The sequence below is a fragment of the Suricata suricatta genome, chromosome 3 (genome assembly GCF_006229205.1).
Source record: "Suricata suricatta isolate VVHF042 chromosome 3, meerkat_22Aug2017_6uvM2_HiC, whole genome shotgun sequence".
Classification (NCBI taxonomy): domain Eukaryota; kingdom Metazoa; phylum Chordata; class Mammalia; order Carnivora; family Herpestidae; genus Suricata; species Suricata suricatta.
Genome location: NC_043702.1, coordinates 104,498,149 through 104,520,540, shown reverse-complemented (window position 1 = coordinate 104,520,540; position 22,392 = coordinate 104,498,149). Strand labels below are relative to the sequence as shown.

Below are 22,392 nucleotides of genomic sequence, written 5' to 3'. Positions count from 1 at the left end.
AATTAAAGTGCATTCCACACTTGCTTCAAGGTTTTGAGAGAAGGCAACGTGGGGTTAGTAGAGTCGGCAAAGGACATGCGTCCCTGGGGGGCCTATGGACAACATCTCAGATCTGCTAGTGGTCCTAAGGAACCCTTTCACATCCGATGCCGGTAATCTTACCACATATTCCTTGGAAAAAAGTTGCCAAAATTGATTTGCTAAAGGGAAATGCCGTTTCAGGGATGGTCACATATGAACACATGTGAGTGTTGGGAGCTGTGGCGTATAAGCGCTGAAGCCTAAGAGTCTAAAGGGGAGGGGTGGGGATATTCTGGATGTACCACAACGATTTTTTTTAATTTAAAAATTTTAGATGTTTGTTCCATTGTCGTACTGAATGTCCTTTGATACCCTCTTCCAGCATCTTTTAAAAATCTCTGCAAGAAAATAAGGGACAATGTAGATGTGGTGTTAAAGACACACTTCAGAAACAGGCTTGCTTGCTTTTAAAAGTAAAATGTTTTCTTAGGGGCACCTGGATGGCTCAGCTGATTGAGTGACTGACTTCGGGTCAGGTCCTGATCTCTCAGTTCATGAGTTTGAGTCCCATGTTGGGCTATGTGCTGATAGCACAGAGGCTGCTTCAGATTCTCTGTCTCTCTCTTTTTGCCCCTCCCACACTAGCTCGCACATGCTCGCTCTCTCTCTCTCTCTCTCTCTCTCTGTCTTCCAAAAATAAATAAGCATTAAAATAAATAAATAAATAAATAAATAAAATAAAGTGTTTGCCTAGAGTAAGCAGAGAATCAGAGAAAATGAGTCTTGTCTGGGAGGGAAAGGGCAAGGTCATGAATGCTATCTGGGAAATTTCTTTGAAGAGTTCTAGTTGATCAGTGCAAGAAAGCATGTGCTATGTCTAAACTTGATCATCCCTGAGTGATCAGATATCCCTCACCTCACACACACACACACACACGCACACACACACACACACACACACACACACACACACAAAACACAAAAACAACTTAGACTATCTTTACCTCTTCTTACCCTGCAAAGCAAAATATAGATCACAAGGAATCAAATATATAATCATTGGATTTGTCTCTCAAGCCTTCAGGTCTGGACATTATCTCAGCATTTCCTTATAAAGTGATAAATAAATAATGAGAAGAACGTAAATGCAGATATTGTTCTATATCCACACTATATTAGTGTGAAACCACTGATGCTTGATGCTAAGGAGGTAAACAACTCATCCAAGACTGAGCAGTTGACAGGTGATGGAGATGAAATATAACCCTGGCTCCCATTCCACAGTCCCTGCTGTGGGTCTGTGGCAACGCGGCTGGTTTCCAGGGACTCTCCTGCCAGTAGCATCCCTGCCATTTTCCCACTGAGTGACCTCCAGCAGCAAGAGTTCTGCACAGAATTACAAGCCTGTTCTTTCATTTTTCAGGATGTCCTCTGATTACTTCTCACTTCCTTGTCAAAACTTACATGTCCAAGCCTCCATTCTTAAAATACAGTGCTCTCTGGTTTCCAATGTCAGGCATAATTTTCACATTTGCACATCTGAGCTGAAGTACCATTGTCTGATAACAATATATCATAGTCTTATCTTAAATTCACTTTTTAAAATCTTTTCATTACACCACTTTGTTTTAACCATTGATTTTTTCCCCTTTCCTTTACTTCCTTAGCCCTTAGGTTAGACTTCACGTTTCTGACTTCTCATACTAATTTTTTTTTCCAGCCAGCACATACTCCTTGTCTGTGTCCACTGCCACTCCTGTCTCTGTGTTAGTTCTGGTCTCTGTGCTCTGCATGTGGCTGTACCCTGCATGGAACACTGCACACATACATTCAGGCTTTTAAAAAGCTTTTAGCGCTCCAAAGCAATTTCACATGTGTTCTTTCATTTAATTCTTACAGAACCCAGTGTTGTGAGAATTACTATTACTTATTTTACATATAGGACTGTGAATTACTGAAGGGGCTTGAAAAGGCAAATTCACCATGAAGCTTAAGCTTTAGGGCTCTTCACCTGTGCAAGGTCCTGTGAATGCTGGAGGCTTGTGGGAGCTGTAACTTGTTGCAGATAAGGAGAGGAAGCCAGACTGCCCCCATGAAGCACTTCCTTATGATCATTTCTAGTGTCTCAAGACAAAAAAAGGGATCAGATCATCCAAAGCCTCAGTAATATGCTGTGATTTCCTTAACTCATTCTTTTTTAAAAAGGTTTTTAATGTTTATTTATTTTTGAGAGAGAGAGAGAGAGAGAGCGTGAGCATCTGAGTAGAGGAGGGACAGAGAAAGATGGAGTCACAGAATTTGAAGCAGGCTCCAGGCTCTGAGCTTTCAGCACAGAGGCTGATGCAGGGCTCACACTCACAAACTATGAGATCATGACCTGAGCTGGTCAGATGCTTAACCAACTGAGCCATCCAGGTGCCCCTCCTTACTCATTCTTAATAAATAACCACATTTATATTATGTATGTATACATATATTTAATGTTTTTACTTAGTTTTGAATATAAGAGTGAACAGGGGAGGGAGCAGAGAGAGAGCGGAACAGAGAGAGAGCAGAACAGAGAATCAGAAGCAGGCTCTGGACTGTCAGCATGGAACTGGACACAGGGCTAAAACTCATAAACTGTGAGATCATGGTCTGAGCCAAAGTCAGATTCTCAACGGACAGAGCCACCCAGGTGCCCCAATTTTTATATTTGCTTTCATTTTACTTAAAGATGGCCCACCAAAATGTACACACCTTAAGCCCACAAAACCTATATCCAACTCTGAGTTATTAAACTTGCCCCAGACCATGGAAGAGTGGTATCCTTTCTGCCTATCAGATGCTGGCAATGCCATTACCATGAAAGGCTTAGGTGAGCAATGACTTCCTGCCTCAAATCTTCCCAAGGCCAAAGCAATATCAACGTGTCCCTTTGTATCTCACAGGGCACTTTTTGAGGCCTTTGTTTTTACATAACAAACTTGTCTGCTATGTTGTCATACCTTTGTTGTGCTATTTCTCCAGAGAAACTGGGTGAGGCCCTGGGTCAATGTGCTCTATCTTTTCCTTTCTGAAGAATCACCATGGCATGGACACGGTGGGTTGTAGCTAAGCCTTTCCGAGTATGGAAAGCTTTTCCTACACTACCAGGCCGTGGGTTTCCATTGGTCTCTATTTTTAGACTTGTAAGAACAGTTTATGAATCTAAGACAACCTATTGCTACAAGTTGCCACAGGATGCCCCCAGGATAATAGAAGGCAGATTCACAGGTCTGTGTCTCTGCTTTCAGTGCTTTACCTCCAAGCAGAAAATGCTCTCAACTGCCACTGTTTATCCATCCACTCTTTTAGAAATTATGTTTTAGGCACTGACCTAGATCCTGGGGACAAAACTGAAAAAGAGTCACACCCTGACCTCAGGGAGTTAAAAAAGAAATGTTATTTATTATAGGCAATGCTATGATTTCTGTAGAAAATTTAAGTTGTCTGGATTATTTTCTATCGGTCCATGGACAGAAGCATATCGGATAAAAGGGCCATTAGTTTTACTCAGCAAGGAACCCTTTCAGGAATAAATTTGTCCCTGAAATTTGTTTATAGAGTGAATTTGCCTTCCCATTCTAGTAACATTCCATGTAAGACATGATAGCTTTTTGGTGGGGAAAGTCCTTCAAGTTGACAGTTACATGGGTGTGCCATGTGAGTGTGATGGCAAGGATGCGTCCATTTGGGTTCACCTGCTTTGCGCTGTCCAAATGGCAGGACGCTTACCTTGGCAACATTTGGGGAACTTTCTCAATTAAGAATGTGCTTTTTTTCAGGAGACCATTTTCTTTGTGTCCTTCACTGCAAGTTTCTTTTGACTTTGACCAGGAATCTCTAGCCCTTCTAACTTGCTCTTTGTCTGTGGACTATAGATCTGGGACTACAAAGTCATATTAGTAGCTACCAGGTGTTGTGGAAGTATGGCTAGATAACATTTAGTGGGTTGAAAACATTTCGTTCTTTTAAAATTAGATTGTTTTTTAATTTGGACAAATTAAATGCCTTTAAAATGTTTGCTGGAAAAGTTCCCACTGAGAACTCCCATTTCTATACTGCTTTTGTGGAGAAGGAAAATGCCAAGTCGTTTCCGCTTAATTCTTTTTTTAAGGTTTGTTTATTTGTTTGTTTGTTTAGAGAACCAGTGTGGGGAGGGGCTCTGTGCTCCTAGCAATAGTTCACAATATGGAATGAGCATTAGACCACAGGTTACTGCTCTAGTCATGGCATTGTGGCAGGTGATTCACCCTTACCTGCAGAGAGGGCAGGACAGCAGTGTGCAGTCAGAAAAATACGAGGTTGGGGACATCCCTAGGCTGGGTCCAGCCTCTCTTCTTCAGCTATATGAATTTGGGCAAGGATTACAACTCTTTTAGGCCTATGATCACCTGTCTAAAAATGAGGACAGTAATACTCAGCTTCTCATACTGTGAGAATTAGAAGCAATGAACACACAACACCCAGCACATAGTAGAGACTCAATACCATAACTCATTTTCCAGGCATTTATAGGAATTTATAATCTAACAGGTGAGACAAAGCAATACCTAAATTTTAATAATTCAGATTAAAGTAGTAAAAAAAGAGTCAACTTAGATAGAAGGCAGGCAACTGTTCTCCCCCAATTAGGGAGATGTTTAATCTATCAACTTACTAGTGAAATCTAATTCAGAAAAGCTTTTTTTTTTTTTTTTTTAGAGAGAGAGTTTCTGACATACCTCCTCATTTCAAAAGCACTTAAAAATTATTCTAAAGAGTTATAATTAATATCAAGACCTTCCATACACTCTGTATGTTATTTTCTGTGAATTGTTTAAAGCAAATAGCACCATGGGCTATGGCCCTGCCCAGCTGTGCCCTGGTCCTCAAAAGGACCTTGCTGGGCACCCTGCCTCCCACTGCATTTGCTGTAAAGACTAGCTGGGTGCTAATTTGGGACTCAAGTATAAAGCGGAAGACAGAAGTTCTACATGGATTTGGTAAAATAACTTGGGAGACCCCAGCAGAAGGTATCTGAAAATGTTATTTGCAGAGAGTAAGGACTGAGAAAGATATCCTTTTGTACTTTATGGAACATAATATGATTTTTTATGTTTTTAGAATCATATAATGACTTTCCTCTCCAAGAAATCCATCACCTGTTTGATCATTTACACTCTGTTTAACAGGAATGAAGAATCCTCTAAATGCTATAAAAATTGCTCAATTTTAGCTTAGTTTCACCTAGAATGATTTATTTTCCTTGTTCTTTTAGCAGACATTTTTGTTTTAAACTGCTGGTCTGCCACACAACTTGTCTGGCACCCACAAAAAGATAAAAAAGGGAAGCTGAGAGGTATCAGCTGTTTTTGGGCTCAGTGTCATCAGGCTCCATGCTAGACAAGATAGGATATGCATCTAGTCTAAAAGGTTTAAATTGTGAACACTATCCTTTGAGAGAAATCTGGGGGTTAGCATAAAAGGAAGGGAAAGAGAGAAGGTAAGGAAAGAAACATAAACTGAAATATGTTACCCTGAAAATATGGCTTCTGGATCACCTTGGGAAGGTGACTTAAGCTATTATCTCTGAATCTTATATAAAATAAGGGTAATAACTTATTTAAAATATTTTTAAGAGTATTAGAAATAATATCTGTAGGTTGCTTACAGACTAAGGGAAAAATAAAGCTCCCTTTAAATTAATCATGACAATGTAAATTTCACCAGCGTGGACGATGTCAAGAGCCCTCCGATGAGGATCAGAGGGCAGGGCTGTTGGGCTTGTCTATATGGTTAACAGGCATCATCTCATGAAATGAATGGGAATTTAAAGCCAAAGAACATCTATCACTTCTTACCTTGGGATCTTTGGGAGAGGCAATCAGCCAGAGGCCCTGAGTCCCTTTGAAACCTCCTATCTGGGCAAGGCAAAGGTTCAAAGCTCTGACCGCTCTCCACTGAACCATTTCCCAGAGTTGTCTTCAGTGAGCAGTTTTGAGAAACAAGGTCACATCTCTTTTGGAGACAAAGAGTAGGTTTACTTCCTGCTTGCTGTAAAATGGTAGATTTTCAAGGCCCAGTGTTTTTCATCTGTGATACAAACCCACTGCATGCAAGCATCCATCCAAACCCATGGCGGGGGGGGTGGTGACAGGAACCAAAGTAAATTGTGCTGCTTGCTATGCTGTGCATAATAATGTTCTTAGTCTCTGATCCAGAGGTCTTGTACCTCATGCCAGTATTCATTAAACAGTAGTAGACTAACTAGTAAGTTGGGCAGAATCAAATCCAAGACTTCACAATGTCTTAGATCAAATTATTTTATCTCTCAAATTCTTTATTTGCTCATTTGTAGAATATAAACAATAGTAGTACTCTTGAAGGATTGGTGTGAGCATTTTAAATGTTATTAAATGTTAAAGGCCTGTTTCAGTTCCTAAGCATCTGTTGAGTTGTTGCATCCTTTCCAAGGCCTCCAAGCTGTGAGGTTGTTGCTGGACCATTACTACAGCATAATAAGAACCACACTACCTAAAAGAGCATTGATTTCTTCTTTTTCCCAAGTGTCATTTTCACCTTGCCATTGGACACTAAGCAGCTTGAGCACAGTGTGTGTGTTCCATGCATATTTTGCAAACTTGATTGTGCTTAGCTCTTTGCTGCAAGACAACTAGCACCCCCAAAACAAATATTTGAGCAATGCTTGATGGGCATTTACCTCCTCCCTTCATGTAAGGCCTTTAGCTTTCTGCACCTTGTCTATAACACAGAATTAACAAATAAAAATCTATTTTACTTGTCTCACTGTTTTTTTTTTCTTGGAGGACAATGACATCACCAATGTCCTTGTAAAATTATGAATGTTTTAAATCATGAAATCATAAGATAATAATTCACAATGTTGAATGCTCTTGTATATCAACTGCTAAATCCATATACCTCATTTTAGCCTATAATAACTCTTTAAATATTTCTCTAATTATTTTACAGATTGGGAAACCAAGACTCAACAAGTTTGAGTAAGTTTCCCCAAATCACAGTTACTATGTTTGGTAGACTGGATTTGAATCCAGGACAGTAAGATTCTATAGTTGTACTGTCCAATATGACAGCCACTAGTCAAATGTGGCTATTTAAATTAAAATTAATTAAAATTAAATAAAATCAATAACATTACTATTTCATAAAGGCTATGAGCACCAAAAATTTTTTCAAGGCTAAAGTAGCAGTGACAGAACCAGGATGGAAACCTAGGACTATTGATGCCAACCTGGTGCTACAGGTCGGTCTCCATAGGTATGTGGCTTCCCTCTTCCTGGGATGTGTGGCTGCTTCAGTTTGTTTTTGACACTCAACCTTATTCAGATGAGCAGCTGAAGCTCTAGACTTGAAAAAGCCCAGGGATTAGTCTTCTTATCTAATTTATCCCATGTTATGTGAAAGAAGAGCAGAAAACAGTCTTACAAATAATTGCTGACCAACAAATGTTTGTTGTGGTAAATTACTATCCTTTTCATTAACTGATATTGTTACAGACATGAAGCAGAGATATTAGATGAAAACAAATTTTGGATCTTTGGACAAGAAAGCTGTCTTATAGTTGACATATTTATGAGTATGGGCAAATACTTCTCCTGGGCTGAGTGAGTGCCCAGTTAAACACAGACAAGGAATATTACAGAAAGTCAGAACAGTGAGTACCAGCTATGGGTAGAGAGCAGTCAGAACAACCTCAAGAAGTAGAAGAGACTGATTTGAGTTTTGAAGGGTGACCGGACTAGAAGTATAAGCTTCTTAACAAGGTGAGACTCTGCTTTCCTTTCTAACCTATTTCCTGACAGCTCAGCATATTTAAAGCTCCATATTGCTTGCAATTTTTACACACATTTGGCACTTCTTGCCTACCTGTGTGTTTTTGTTCCTACATTTACCCTACAGATAATATACTCAGTGCCTAGTCAATTCTTAATTCTTCCTCACAAGTTATCCCTTAAGCCATGCATAATCCCCATAGGACTGCTTAGTCACTCTCCCTTGTACTATGCTAGAATCCTAGGCTTTCCTCTAAGACTTAACTTACCTGATTTGTTTACACTTCTAACTCCCTGGATCAGTTAGCTTTTGCTGCTTAAAACACCACCTCAAAACTCAGTGGCTTAAAACAACAATCATTTATTATTGATCAATAATCTAAGAGTCAGCTGAGTCATTCTGCTGAGCTAAGCTAGGCTTGGCTGACTTCAGCTGGGCTCACTCGTGTGTCTGTATTCAGTTTGTGTGCAACCTACTGTCTGACTGATTCAGGACAGCCTTACTTACATGGCTGCTGGTTGGGGGCCAGAATAACTGGGCCACATTTCTCCCTTAAATTCAACGTGCTAGTCTAGGCTTTTTACTATGGAAACTGGCAGAGTTCCAAGAGCAAGAGCAAAACCTTATGATACCTCTTGAGGTGTGGGTTTAGCAATGCCATGGTGCCACTTCTGCCACATTGATTTTAGTCAAGCTCAAGATGTGGTGCAAGCTGTATTACAAAGAGATGATCATTGAGGCCATTTCTGCAAATGATCTACTATACTTCTTCATATCTTCCTCATCAGCGAAGATGGGAACTGAGTTTTACTCATTTATCCATGCTCAGAACGCATCAGAAATTAAGGCTTTGTGTTATGACAAGGCTTTGTTTTGTGGTAGATGCTGATGAGTCAAAAATATTAGAGAAGACACTTCAAGCAAGAGAAGATGGGAAAGTGGAACAAGTATGTTACTTGTCACCATGGAAAACAGTTATCATAAAGGAAGACTTGATTCTTCTACTACCAAGACAAACCTTGAAAGTTAGTAATTGTATCATCTTCCTGTTCGTCCATATATTCCATCGATCTTCTCCGTCATTGACATCCCCCCACCCCAACACACACACAAAGATATTTCTGAAGAGGGATATAGGGCTCAGAGGATACTCCTGGTAAATACAATCTCTTAATTACTGCATAGATCTTTACCACTCATTCTGTCTTCTCTCTCCAAAGATTAACTGGGCTGAGTAGGTGTGAAATTTGAGGGTCATGTCACCTCATGAAAACATCTTCTTTACATGTTCCTCTAAGTCTCTTCCTGCTTCACTCTCCTCTCTATGGCTCTTACTTAAGATAAGTGTGTGGGGACAAATCACAAGAAGGAGCATGCTGGAAATAGGGAAGACGGAAACAAATAAGAGACAGCAGTCAAATACAAGGTTAAAAGTCAATATGTCTTAGTCAAGTTCAATTTACAATCTATTAAAATTCTCTCACACAGATATCTACTGGAAGTTGTTGTCTTCTAAGGAGTCCATTTTGTCCCTAATCATAGTTTCCTCTCTTTGGAAGACAGGAGAGGCTGGACTGCAACTATTCTCAAAAGAGAATACATGTACTTTCCCTAAGTACATTGTATTAAGTATAGTATATCGGTATAATATATTTAAGTATATTTATATTATATATTAGGATCCGATGTGAGGGAAAAGTTTCCATGTTCTAAAATCTTTGGGACACTTTGGGGCACCTGGGTGGCTCATTCAGTTGAGTGTCCAACTCTTGGTTTCAGTTCAGGTCATGATCCTGCAGTTTTGGGAGTTTGAGCCCCACCTCGGTCTCTGAGCTGACAGTATGGAGCCTGCTTGGGATTCTCTCTCTCTCTCTCTCTCTCTCTCTCTCTCTCTCTCTCTCTCTCTCCCTTTCTCTGATCTTGCCATACTCACACTGTCTCTGTATCTCTCAAAACAAATAAATAAACTTTTAAAAAAGTAAAAATAAAATTTCCACCCAAATTTTAAAAATATAAAATTAAATTAAACCAAATCAAATCTTTGGTACACTTTGAGACATGCTTCAAATTATATATCTACTTCATGGAGATTAGAATTGCATGCTATTCACATACTAGTTCACCACTAAAATCTAAGGTAGAATCGATGCATTTCATTTGAAACATATTTTAGAAAATGATGTTCCAGTTTTCAGAGGATGTAAGGAAATGAGAAAATTCCCATTGATGCCTAACATATTACTCCAAAATTTAGTGGTATAACAACCATTTATCATGCTCACAGGCTTTCTAGGTCAGGATTTCAGACAGCATATCAGCAATGGCTTGCTTCTGCTTCATGATCTAGGATCTCAGTTGAAAGACTCAGAGCCTGGAGGCCTGAATCATCTTAAAACTCACTTATTTAAATGTCTAATGATTAATACTGGCTATAGGCTAGAACTTCAGCTAGTGCTGCTTCCCAGAATACCTATTGAAGATCTTTCCATATAATCTGTACCTTCTCACCACATAGTGACCAACTTCCAAAAGCAGGCATCCTGAGAGAGCCACAGGTAAGCCATATCAACTTTTATGACTTAGCCTTGGAAGTCTTGTGGTGTCACTTCTGATACATTCTATTCATCAAGGTGTTCACAATCTGCAGTGATTCAAGGGGGGGGAATTGATGGATGGTGTCAAGGCTATAGGAGAACATATGGGACTGGAAATAGTGATGTGACTTAAAAAAAACATAACCATCCATTCTAATTATGTGTGGAAGACTGTAAGGATATGAGCCTAATAAGAGCAGAGAATTTGGATAAGAAAGTAGAAGGGATATGTTTAGAAATGGAGATTGGAAAATACAATATTCTAACTGGTCCATATAAACCATCATGAAATATGTGACACCAGCAGATTATATTGCCACAATGAAACAGTCCAGCATTTGGGAGTTATGAAGTCAGATAAATAAAAATATCTTCTACAATCTCTGCATAAGGATGTTTCTCTGTGTTATGTTTCACTAGGAATTAAAAAAATGTCACTTTGAGGCACTAGTCAGAAACTTACATTCAACTAATTGTGATATAGTTGAGAAATGAGGTCTATGCCATATATGCTGAATTATGAAGAGAGTGATAACACAAGTATTATACCTAATGAAGGATATTGAATATTAAAATACAAATTACATATTACAAACTTCTCCAGTCTTCAGCAACCTTTGGAAATACTTAGTCATGATTAACACAGACCCTTTGGCTTTCAAGAACTTCTGTATTAGGGATGTCTCAGTGTTTCAAGGGAGATATCTGCTCCCCCAAACTCTGATTTTACTGGAAAAATCCAGTGCCTGGGTGAGGTTTTAGTCTCTGTCAATCTAAACTCCATATTGCTGGTAGCCAGACTTCAAGGACTGCTCTGGACATGAATTCTTTTGGATCTTATTGGAATAGCTGGAGAGAAAAATGTATCTCCTTCTTTATCCATTGGGCTTTGTTGTTGGAATGGTCTCAAGTTCTGAAAGAGTGTTTAGTAAAATAGCAATTATTTAAGCATTTATCCTTGGAACTGTGTGAAAGACATAGTCACCTGGGAGTAAAAATGTTGCTCTAAAAGATTACATTTCTGGACACTTGGCTAACTCAATCAGAAGAGCATGTGATCTTGATCTTGGAGCTATGAATTCAAGCCCCCTGTTGGGTGTAGAGATCACTTAAAAAAATTACATCTCATGGTCTTCTAGTTATACTGAGCTGGAGTCATCCATTTCTCCAAGTTACTCTCCATTATAACTAAAAAAATGAAAACAAAAACTCCTAGACATAACACAATAATCCAGCATGGAGAGTCTCTGAAATGTAGAAAGAAGAAAGTAGGTTACATTGGGATTTTCCTTAGAACCTGAGGGGACAACAAAGTGGTGAGTTTCCTGGTTCTCCTGATTTCCTCCCTCAAATCTAGAACCACCAACAGGCACAGGGAAAAAAAAGTGATTGCAAAAATGTCTATTTCCCTCAACCAAAAAAACAAAAGAGGATGGCCTACCAACAGAAAGTTTTTTGAAAATACTTTACATCAATCAGTAATGGGAAAATCATACTTTTGAGCCCTAGAAGATTATTTGGGGATGAATAGAAAGTTGATCTTCCATATGACCTTTGATACTCTTGGAAGCAGGTGACTTGCTCCAGTTTTTGCTCTGGATACTGTCAGTGAGGCTGAGCAGATTACTGATCTTTCATCCCTTTTCTGGCAAAAGCAGTGGACATGATTTGATTTACATGCAGGGAAGTGCTGGTGAGGCTGAGTAGTGATTCTTCATTATCCACACAATTGTAGTAGGTAGAACTCTGATTGTTCTCTGTTCTATAGTCTATGACATCATTCAGCAGAAATGCTCTCCCACTCAGCAGCAATGAGACTTAACCAGGTGGCGTGATAGGGGCTGGTAATCACTAGACTTCACCCTTCCTCTCCCTGCCCCACCATGCCAACAGGACCCAGGTGGGAGCTAAGAATGTACAGTCATGCCAACTTCATTCAACAGCAACAAGAGGACTGCTTACTGAACAGAAAAGCTTCAATAGAATACAGAGTTTTGTAACATAATTTCCAAGATGTCCAGGCCATAACCATAAATAATTCATAGCAAGAGCCAGAAAAATCATCCACAGACAAGTACCAAGATGAATCAGAAGTTGGAATTACTTGACAAATATTTTAAAGCAGCTGTCATAAAGCTGCATGAACAAGTGATTATGAATTTCCTTGAAACAAATGAAAAATCAGAAAATCTCAGCAAGGAAATACAAGTTATAAAAACAAACCAATAGAAATTATAGATCCAAAAAGTCAATAATCCCTCACTCATAAAACAAGGTTACAAACAAACATACAAAAAGCCTCAGGGGGTGGGCTCAATAGTAGGGAAGAGGTAACAGAGGGTAAAATCAGCAAACTTGAAGACATTAACAGAATGTTCCTAAACTACAATATGGAGAAAACAGGCTGATAAAATTGAATGGAGCCTCTGGGGCCTGTGAAAGAATATAAACATTCAACATTGGTATAATTGGACTTCAAGAAAGAGAAGAAAGATTGAGACTGAAAAAAATATTAAAAAACATAAGGGCAGAAAACTTCAAAAGTGGCAAATGACAAAAACCTACAGATTCAAAAGGCTGGACATACTACTGAAATTCAGCCCAAAAGACATCATAATTAAACTTTGGCAACCTAAAGCCAAAGACAAAAAGTTGAAGTACCAAGAAACAAAAAAACATATCCTTATAAGGTGGGCAGGGAATGTCAATTTGAATAACAGCTGATTTCTCAACAGTGGGGGCCAGTAGGAAATGGGACACTTTTCAGGCACTGAAGGAAAATAATTGTCAATCATAAGATCCAAATATATCTTGCAGTAATAAATGGAAAATAAACACATTCTTAAATGAGGGAAAACTAGGAGAATAAGTTGTTAGCATAGCTGCCTGAAAAGAACTGCTAGGGGAAGTTTTCTAAACAAAAATAAAGCACTAACAGTAGGCCACTTGGAACTTTGGAAAGAACTTTGTAATGGATGCATGTGGGGTAAATATAATAAATATCTTTATCATGATTTCATTAAATTATATTTGATGGAGGAAACTCATAAAACCATGTGGCACTCAATAAATGAATAGGAAATACTTAGGAAAATTCTATTTAAGTAAATTAAGAAGGGAAAGAAACTTAACAGGAAGTAAGTTTCCTACAGTTCACTTGAAGTGGAAAAACATCAATACCACGTCTCTGATAAGTTATGTGAATATATTGTATTACCTTGAGTGACCACTAAGAAAACTGTACAAAGTGATAGACTAAGTAACAGTATAAATAAATCAAGTTGCTTCTTCTTCAAAAAAATCAATAAAATTGATAAAAACCCTAACAAGTCTGACTAAAGTAAAAAAAAAAAAAAAGGAAGACGCAATTCACCAATATCAGAGATGAAGTGTGGGACCCAGGGGGTATCATGCATGATAAATCCCTCAGTGCGGAAGAAGGTAACTAGGGGACATTGTGTACAACTTTACACTCATAAATTTGACAACTTAGAAGATGTAGACCAAAAATCAAACAAAATGAAGAAGATATCTCTGGGTATATTTTAATCATTAAGGAAATTGAATTTGTAATTTTTTTAGAGGATAATTTTTTGTTTATTTATTTTGAGAGAGAGAGAGAAGCAGTGAGACAGGGAGAGAGAGAATCTCAAGAAGGCTCCATGGTGCTGTGAGCATAAAACCTGATGTGGGGCTCAATCCCATGAACCATGAGATCATGACCTGAGCTGAAATCAAGAATTGGGTGCTTAATCGAGTCATGGCATCCAGGTGCCCTGAATTTGTAATTGAAAGGATCTCCAAAAAAGTAATCTCCAGACCCAGCTGGTTTCATTATCAAATTTTACCCATCATTTAAGAATTAACACTAATTTTATTACTATCTTTTCCAGAAAATAGAGAAGTGAACAATTTCCCATTTATTTTATGAAACTGTCATTACCCTGATAATAAAACCAGATAAAGATTACAAAAAAAAGATAACAACAGACCAATATCTCTCATGACTTTATACATAAAATCATTGGCAAAATGTTAGCAGTTCTTACATTATCTATAAATCAACCCAAAATGGGTCAAAATTGAAATGTATATCATAAATTTCAGGGATTCCTGGGTGGTTCGGTCAGGTAAGTGTCCAACTCTTGGTTTTGCCTCAGGTCACAATCTCATCGTTTGTGAAATTAAGCCCTGTGTTGGACTCTGTGATGACAGCAGTTGGGATTCTCTCTCTCTCCTTTTCTGTCTCTTCCCCTCCTCTCTCTCTCATAAATAAATAAATAAACTTAAAAAAAACCCATAAAATTCTAAACTTTACCCAAAACAAAAAGAAGCATGCCTAGGACAAAGGCTTCTTAGAATGACATCCAAAAACATGGAAAACATTTTAGCCACTCTCACCAGTGTGAGGTGGTATCTCAGTGTGGTTTTGATATGTATTCCCCGATGATGAGTGACGCTGGGCATCGTTTCCTGTGTCTGATGAAAGAGTTAGGGAGAGTGAGGGACTCTTGAATACTGAAAACAAACAGGGATGAAGGGGGAGGGGGAAAGAAAAAGGGGGGTGATGGTCATGGAGGAGGGCACTCGTGGGGAAGGGCACTGGGTATTATAGAAACCAACTTGACAATAAACTATAAATTAAAAAAACATGGAAAACAAACAGAATTGGATAAATATGATATAAAAATTAAAAACATTTTCCCTGAGAAAAATTCTGTGAAGAGAATGAAACAACAAGCTTTAAACTGGCAGAAAATATTTGCAATCGTATATCTGATGAACTACTAATATCTTGAATATCTAAAACTCTCATACCTCTGCCATAATAACACAACATATGGGGCACCTGGGTGGCTCAGTTGGTTAAGCATCCAACTTCAATTCAGATCAAGATCTCACAATTTTTGGGTTCAAGCCCGGCGTCCGGCTCTGTGCTGTGTCTCCCTCTCCCCTCCCCTGCTTGTGCTTTGCTTCTCTCTCTCTCAAAAATAAATGAACATTTAAAAAAATTTAAAGCAAAATAAACAAAACAAAACAAAATCAAACAAAATGTATGACATAAATAAACCAATCCATCTAGAATATGGACGAATTGCATGAAGACACATTTTCTGAACATCATTACTCAATAGGAACATACATCTTAAAACCACAAATGAGATTCCAGTGCTTGCTGACCAGAATGGCTAAAATGGAATAAATAAACAGTGACTACACCGAAGGCTCCAAGGAGACATTGGTCAGCTCATACTTGACCAGTGAGTACAATGGCACAGCCACTACAACACAGTTTGGTGGTTTCTTAGTAAGACCCATCAGGCAACCACCACATGACCCAGCAGTTGTACTTTTTTGTCCCTCCAGCGAGAAAAATGAAAACCTACATTCACACAAAAACATGTACACAAATGGTAAAAGTTAATGTTATTCATAATAGCTAAAAACAGTCTGGAGGTCCTTCTGTGGGTGGATGGTTAAAGAAACCGTAGAACGCTGTTCAATAATAAAAAGGAACTACTGATGCACATAGCAACCTTGATGAATCCCCAGAGAATTCTACCAGGTCATAAAAGCGAGCCGTCAAAAGTTACTCATTGTATGAGTCTGTTTATAGAAGTTTTTGAAATGAAATATTGTAGGGGCGCCTGGGTCGCTCAGTCGGTTAATCGTCCGGCTTCGGCTCAGGTCATGATCTCAAGGTTCCTGGGTTCGAGCCCCGCATTGGGCTCTGTGCTGACAGCTCAGAGCCTGGAGCCTGCTTCAGATTCTGTGTCTCCCTCTCTCTCTGACCCTCCCCTGCTCGTGTCGTCTCTGTCTCTCAGAAATAAATAAAAAACATTAAAAATTTTTTTGAAATGAAATATTGTAGAAATGTAGAACTAGTGGTTGCCAGGCGTTAAGGGAGGGAAGGGGATCAGAGATAAGTGGGTGTAATTATAAAGGGGGCCATAGGGCATCTTGGACAGGTTCTACATCTTGCCTGTATCAGTGTTTATCTTCTGGTTGATATTGTACTCTGGTTTTGCAAGATGTTACCACTACAGGAAACAGAGTAATGGGTATGTAGGTTTTTTCTACATTGTTTCCTACAGGTGCATTTGCACTTTCATTATCTCAAAAGAAAACATTTAGTTTAAGTAACCACTTCTCCCCTTTTAATGACGGAGGTGTTGTTTAGTAGGTCTATTTGGGATATTTACATCTTCTTTGACTTTGTGTGCATTCTTCCTGAAGAAATCTCTCCATTTTTTCACAGAGTATCTTGAGAGGAGCCCCCCGTGTGTGTGCACGTGTGCACGTATGTGTGCCTGCACACTCACAAATACACACGATGTATATACATTTATTATAATTTACTGAAGCCAAGCTGGCCCACAATTTACAAATAATAAAACATACAGTACTCTATACCATAAATTCTATATGGCAAACTGATTTGCACAGAATGCATTGTTGGTTTTTGCCAAAGTCCTATCTGCAGCCAACCTATGATTGCAACTGACAGGTGTTGGTTATTTTTGTTTACAGTAACAAGAAGGATGCAAAAGTAAAACAATGAAAACACACTGAAACTTTGCTCATTTACAGTCAGCATTATCTGCTGATTCAGACAATTTTTTTTTAATAGTGGAAGAACATTTCCTAAATTTTAGTGCTATTTGTAATGGAACAGCTACAGACTCAACATATTTTGAAATTTTATCTGCATTATTAATCTTCCTCCTTTTTTTTTTTTTTTTTTTTTTTTGGTCTAGACAATGATCAGCAAACTTTTACTGTAGGCTTTGCAGTTCAGGCAGTCTTTGTTCTAACTACTTAGCTTTGCCATGTGGCTCTGGCATTGAAAGCAGCCATAGACAATACATAGTTAAATGGCCTGGCTGTGCTCCAATTAAACTTAATTTACAAAACAGATTATTTATCTATCTATCGATCTATCTATCTATCTATCTATCTATCAAGAGAGAGAGAGAGAGAGAGTCTGTTTAGCATGTTCTCTGGCTTTACTTTATAACCTTTTAAAAGTATAAAACTCATCCTTAGTCTGAAGGCCAGATTTAAACCACTGTCTCAGTTTGGTGATCCCTGGTTTCAACAGCCAACAAAACAATAAGCCAAGACTTACTTTGCTGGATTTGTCTATTTCACTGGTATAAAGAATCCCATGGCCAATTTTAAGCTGTTAATGTGATGTCATTGAATTCAGAGTTAAGAAGACAGGCATCCAAGAATACCATTATATGTATTTCCACTCTAGTGAAAATGTACATCAATCATCTCAAGAGCATAGAGAATAGTCAGGTGAAGTGAAATCATGAGAAAAAGATGACTTTTGAGTATGTACCACCGTTGCTTTTAAATGATTTAATTATAATTAAATTTATTAAAAAGTTTATTTATAATATAATACAGTAACAATTTTAATTAAATATAAATTTAATTATGTGTAAATTTATTAATTATAATATAAATTGAATTAAGTTTATTTTTTAAATGTTTTATTTATTTTTGAGAGAGATAGTGTGAGTAGGGGAGGGTCAGAGAGAGAGGGAGTCACAGAATCTGAAGACAGGCTCCAGGCTCTGAGCTAGCTGTCAGCACAGAGCTTGACGTGGGGCTCGAACCCACAAACCATGAGATCATGACCTGAACTGAAACCAGATGCTCAACAGACTGAGCCACCCAGGTGCCCCGAATTGAATTAAATTTAAATTTCATCATAATTATAAGCTGGAGGCCTACAGATTATTACAACAGAATGTCCATGATCTTAGGGTTATGTCAGGCATGGTATACTGGAACAGAGTTGAGGAAGAGAACAATTAGTGGTCCCAGGAACTGCAGTATAGATCCAGACAGGAACAGAGGGCCATGGGACATTAGAAGAGCAATCATTATGTTTGGAGAGGTAGATAGCAAGTGGTTTGGGAAAACTTCAGAAATGGAGACCACATCTGTTGTTAGACAGTGACTCCCCAACACATTTCCAAGGCCTGGCTGGGTGACTGGGAGATATTTCACTTCAATGGTTCTAATAAGGACTCAACAAATAATAATAATAATGATAATAATATATTAAATAGGGAGAGAAGGAGAGGCTGGGACTGGAGCCCATGGTACTTGTCCCACTGAACCAGAGGAAATTGTCCTTTCTAATGAGAATATGTTCTCTGGAATGCCAGAGGGTCAAAGCTTACTAGGTTCCCTTGTACACGTGAACAAGCTGGCTACCCAGAGTGCAAATGAAGAATTAGCATGTAGTCCTTCATTCACAAATTAACAGGAGGGCACACTCCATTCCACCTCCAAGCAGACATTACTAGCTGTGTGTGGCCTCATCATATGTTACAGGTCCCAGCTTTCCACCTATGACAAGGCCAATGTCACAGCAGTGTCAGGGAATTTGGCCTTGTGAAAGGAGTGAATGTCAGACAAAGCCAAAGAGGGTCTATCTCTTACTCCTTGATGTTTCTCTTTGTTCATTCTTGATCTCTGACAAGTTGCAGCTGAAAGGGAAGAATTAATCTGTAGCAAATCCTATAAAACAACTGTATGGGGAGGAGGACTCCTTCATTCAGCAGCCGGCAAGAATGTCCCTCCAAGGGTAGGGGGTAAAGTGAAAAGTATCTCCTTGAGGAGTGATACTAAAGGTATCTAGAGATACTAAATTTAGAGGTGTTGTCCACTGACAATTGGCCTTATAGAGAAACACGGCCAGGACATGGTCAACATGTGTCCAGAGAAGTCCCTCCTGGGTCCTTGAAGACTGCAATCAGGTTTTCTTCCACTGGTGATTACCATAAGTAATGCTGATGCAATTTTAGGAGACTGGTGGTTTCCTAGAAAAAAAAAAAAGTCTTATCTGCATAAACAATCCAGAGATTAGGGAGATGTTGACCTTTTTTCTATAGCCCTATAATAGAAGTACTTTTGGGGGGGCAGAATGTTACCGTTTCAGAGTAAGTTTTATCCAGGTGAGTTTGGTAGAATGAGCCAAGAGATGGGGCTTCATTGCCTAAATGTATATTCCCAGCCCAGCCGACACCTCAGAACTCCACCCTCTTTCCCCATCTCAGTGCAGGATGAGTATTAAGCTGCGGATCTCTCTAGCACTCCAGCAGACATTACCACCGGGAATGATTCGGCCTCCATCCTTGGTCTTCTCACCGGAAAGAATTCAGGTGAGAGACCTGGAAAGCACAAGCAAGCAGAGTTTTTGAGTAGACTCGCAAAAGAGGTGGGCAGGCAGCTTGAGAGAGACTCAAGCGCCCAGAACAGAAATGGTACCAGTGTTTTTATTAACTAGTGGGTAGAATTTTACTAGGGGGTAGGATTGTCATTAATTGTTGGGGGTGGGGGGAGACAGGGTTTCCCTCCTTTTTTTTTTCATAATTTGTTTAGGGATTTCCTGTCATGGCATCCACCATCTTGGGTCCATCTGGTTTGTTCTGGTTTTTCGTGGAAAGCTGCCAGGACAGGTCTCTGACTTTCCCCATACCCTTCCTTATCATGGTACACCCGCCTAAAATTCTTTGGTCTTACTTATTACCTAGCATCCTCTAAGAAAGTGAGGGGAAGCTGGGGATGGCCAAACCACAATGCTAACTACAAGGTTTTTTTTGGTTTTCTTTTGTTTTGTTTCGTGCATCCTGTGGCTTCTGTATTAGAATTACCTTTGGCCCTCGGACAGGAAATGCCTAACTGTAGGTCACAGATGTCCCCACCTACCAACATTCACCTCCCTGACCCCTCCTTCTGTGGGACCCAGGCCTCACACAACTGTCTGTCTCCCACCCAGCCTGTGCTTCAGTCTCTTACATGGGGCCGGTTTCTAGGCCTGTCCATTAACCCACCTACACTGGGTTCACATGCCTGTCACTCAGCCAGATTGTTGCCTCCTTCCCAGATACTTGTTTCTTGGCTGAATGGTTGCTGATTTTTCTTCCTGAGTTTCACCTCTTTTATCCATCTTCCCAACTGTTGCTGGAACCATCTCATGGGAGCATTTGCTTGTGCACTTGCCATTTGTAAGTATACACTGAAATTCCTGGCTATGTTTTACAGGCAATTTGCTGTCCAGTTTCTGGCAAGCCTCACCTCAGTTCCATCCCTTCTCCCACTTTCCTCATTCCCACCCTTCCCCCACAGCAGACAGCAGTGTGCATTTCTGGCAAAGCTGAATTGCGAGTACGTTCCTGTGGTTTTTGTATGTTCTCTTCTTGCTTTGAATGCCCTTCCTTTTTTCTCTCTCTCTGTCATCTTGAATTGAGTTCTTAGTTGTGAGACAGTGAAACCAATGGGATCCCATGAAAGAAAAACATTTTCCCTTCGCTTCTTTTCCTGCTTCTATTCTTGCTAGGACCTGCACCCCCACCTGACTCTACACATGCCTTAATGGATGTCCTCCTTGAAAGGAATAAAGAGTTAATGCCGTCTTTGGAGGCTTCCAGCAAAACAGGTAATATCTAAACCTTTGGTGCTAGACATCATATTGCCCAGTCCCCTGGCTTCAAGGAATAAGTGACTTATGATGGACACTTGAAACTTGTCCTTGTTTTAACCAGTTCCTAGGTGCTTGAGAGGACAGGCTTGAGGCCTTTGTCCTCAGTAAAAACCCCCAGACCCTGAACAAAGAGGAGACTCATGCTCCTTTCTTTTCCAAGTCTCCCAGAAGATCTGACTATAGCTGGTCTCTCTATATTTTCAATAAACTATGTCTTCATGTCTTTCTGGTTCATATTTGATTTCCATCTTGTGTGAAGCCAAGGACCCTGTTGCCTTGTCCTGTGGGATTCCCCCCACACCCTGGGTCCTTGGACTGGCCTGCCTGCACCAGTTATTAGAGATGAACACTAACAGTTTTCACTCCCTCACCACATCAAACCTGGCTCAGGTTCTTAAAACCTTCTTTATAAGGAAGGAGAACAAAGGAAAGGAAGGAAAGGAAAGAAAGGGAAAGGGGGTGAGGGAAAAGGAAGGAGGAGGAGAAAATGAGGAAGAGAGCAGAAAGGAAGAAAGGAAGAAATAAAAAGAGAAATGAAAAAAGAATTGCCTCAATCCCCATACATCCTAGTCGGGAAAGATACTTATAGACAATGGCTCCCTGGGGAGAAGTTAAAGAATTTTTTAAGGCATTTACAAGTGAATTTCTTAACACAGGGATGGAAAAAAAGGTTTTTTTAAAAAAAAAATCTTTGAAAATATAAATGTAAAGCCTGAGGCTTATATCACACAGATATTTACTAACTGCCTGTGGATGGTTATATACTGAGAGAAGTGGCAGATAAAGAAGGAAAGGTCATCCTGAAGTTTGAATTTTATTCAGTATACACAGAAGAATTTAAAAAATTATTGAGTAATGGAGTGACATACGGTAGACTTTTTACATTTTCTTTGATTAAATATTTATCTATTTATTTTTGAGAGAATGGGGTAAGAGCAGAGAGGAAAAGGGAGAGAGAGAATTCCAAGGAGGCTCCTCCCTGTCAGCACAGAGCTTGGTCACATGAACTGGGAGATCATGACCTCAGCTGAAATCAAGAGTCAGACACTTAGCCAACTGAGCCAACATTTTTTTTTTTGAAATTTTCATATAGTACAATTGCAATTTTTCATTCGGATTATTTGTTTGTTTTTTGTTGCAGTTGACATATAGGAGTTTTTAATACATTTTGTTGTCAATTCCTTATCAGATACATGCTTTGCAATATTTTCTCCTATTCTATTGGTTGTCAATCACTCTGTTGACAGTGCCCTATGATGCACAAAAGTTTTTAATTTTGATTAAATCCAATTTATCTAGTTCTTTTCTTTTATTGTCTCTGCTTTTGGTATCAAAATCCAATGTTATAAAGGTTTTCCTTTATATTTTCTTCCATAGTTTTATAGTTTTAACTATTACATTTTTGTCTTAGTCCATTTTGAGTTATTTTTTGTTTATAATATTACAATATAA

The 22,392-nt window shown here is 39.1% G+C and overlaps 2 long non-coding RNA genes across 2 annotated transcripts; both read right to left on the bottom strand.

Moving 5' to 3' along the window:
* Positions 1–353: 353 nt before the first annotated feature.
* On the bottom strand, positions 354–6,155 carry LOC115286569. The gene is made up of 3 exons (XR_003906140.1): positions 5,886–6,155; positions 4,302–4,440; positions 354–419 (listed from the first exon to the last, which is right to left on the bottom strand). It is a non-coding gene; the product is annotated as an uncharacterized LOC115286569 (long non-coding RNA).
* Positions 6,156–8,990: 2,835 nt separating this feature from the next.
* LOC115286568 lies at positions 8,991–10,424 on the bottom strand. Its single transcript, XR_003906139.1, has 2 exons — positions 10,340–10,424; positions 8,991–9,215 (listed from the first exon to the last, which is right to left on the bottom strand). It is a non-coding gene; the product is annotated as an uncharacterized LOC115286568 (long non-coding RNA).
* Positions 10,425–22,392: the final 11,968 nt, after the last annotated feature.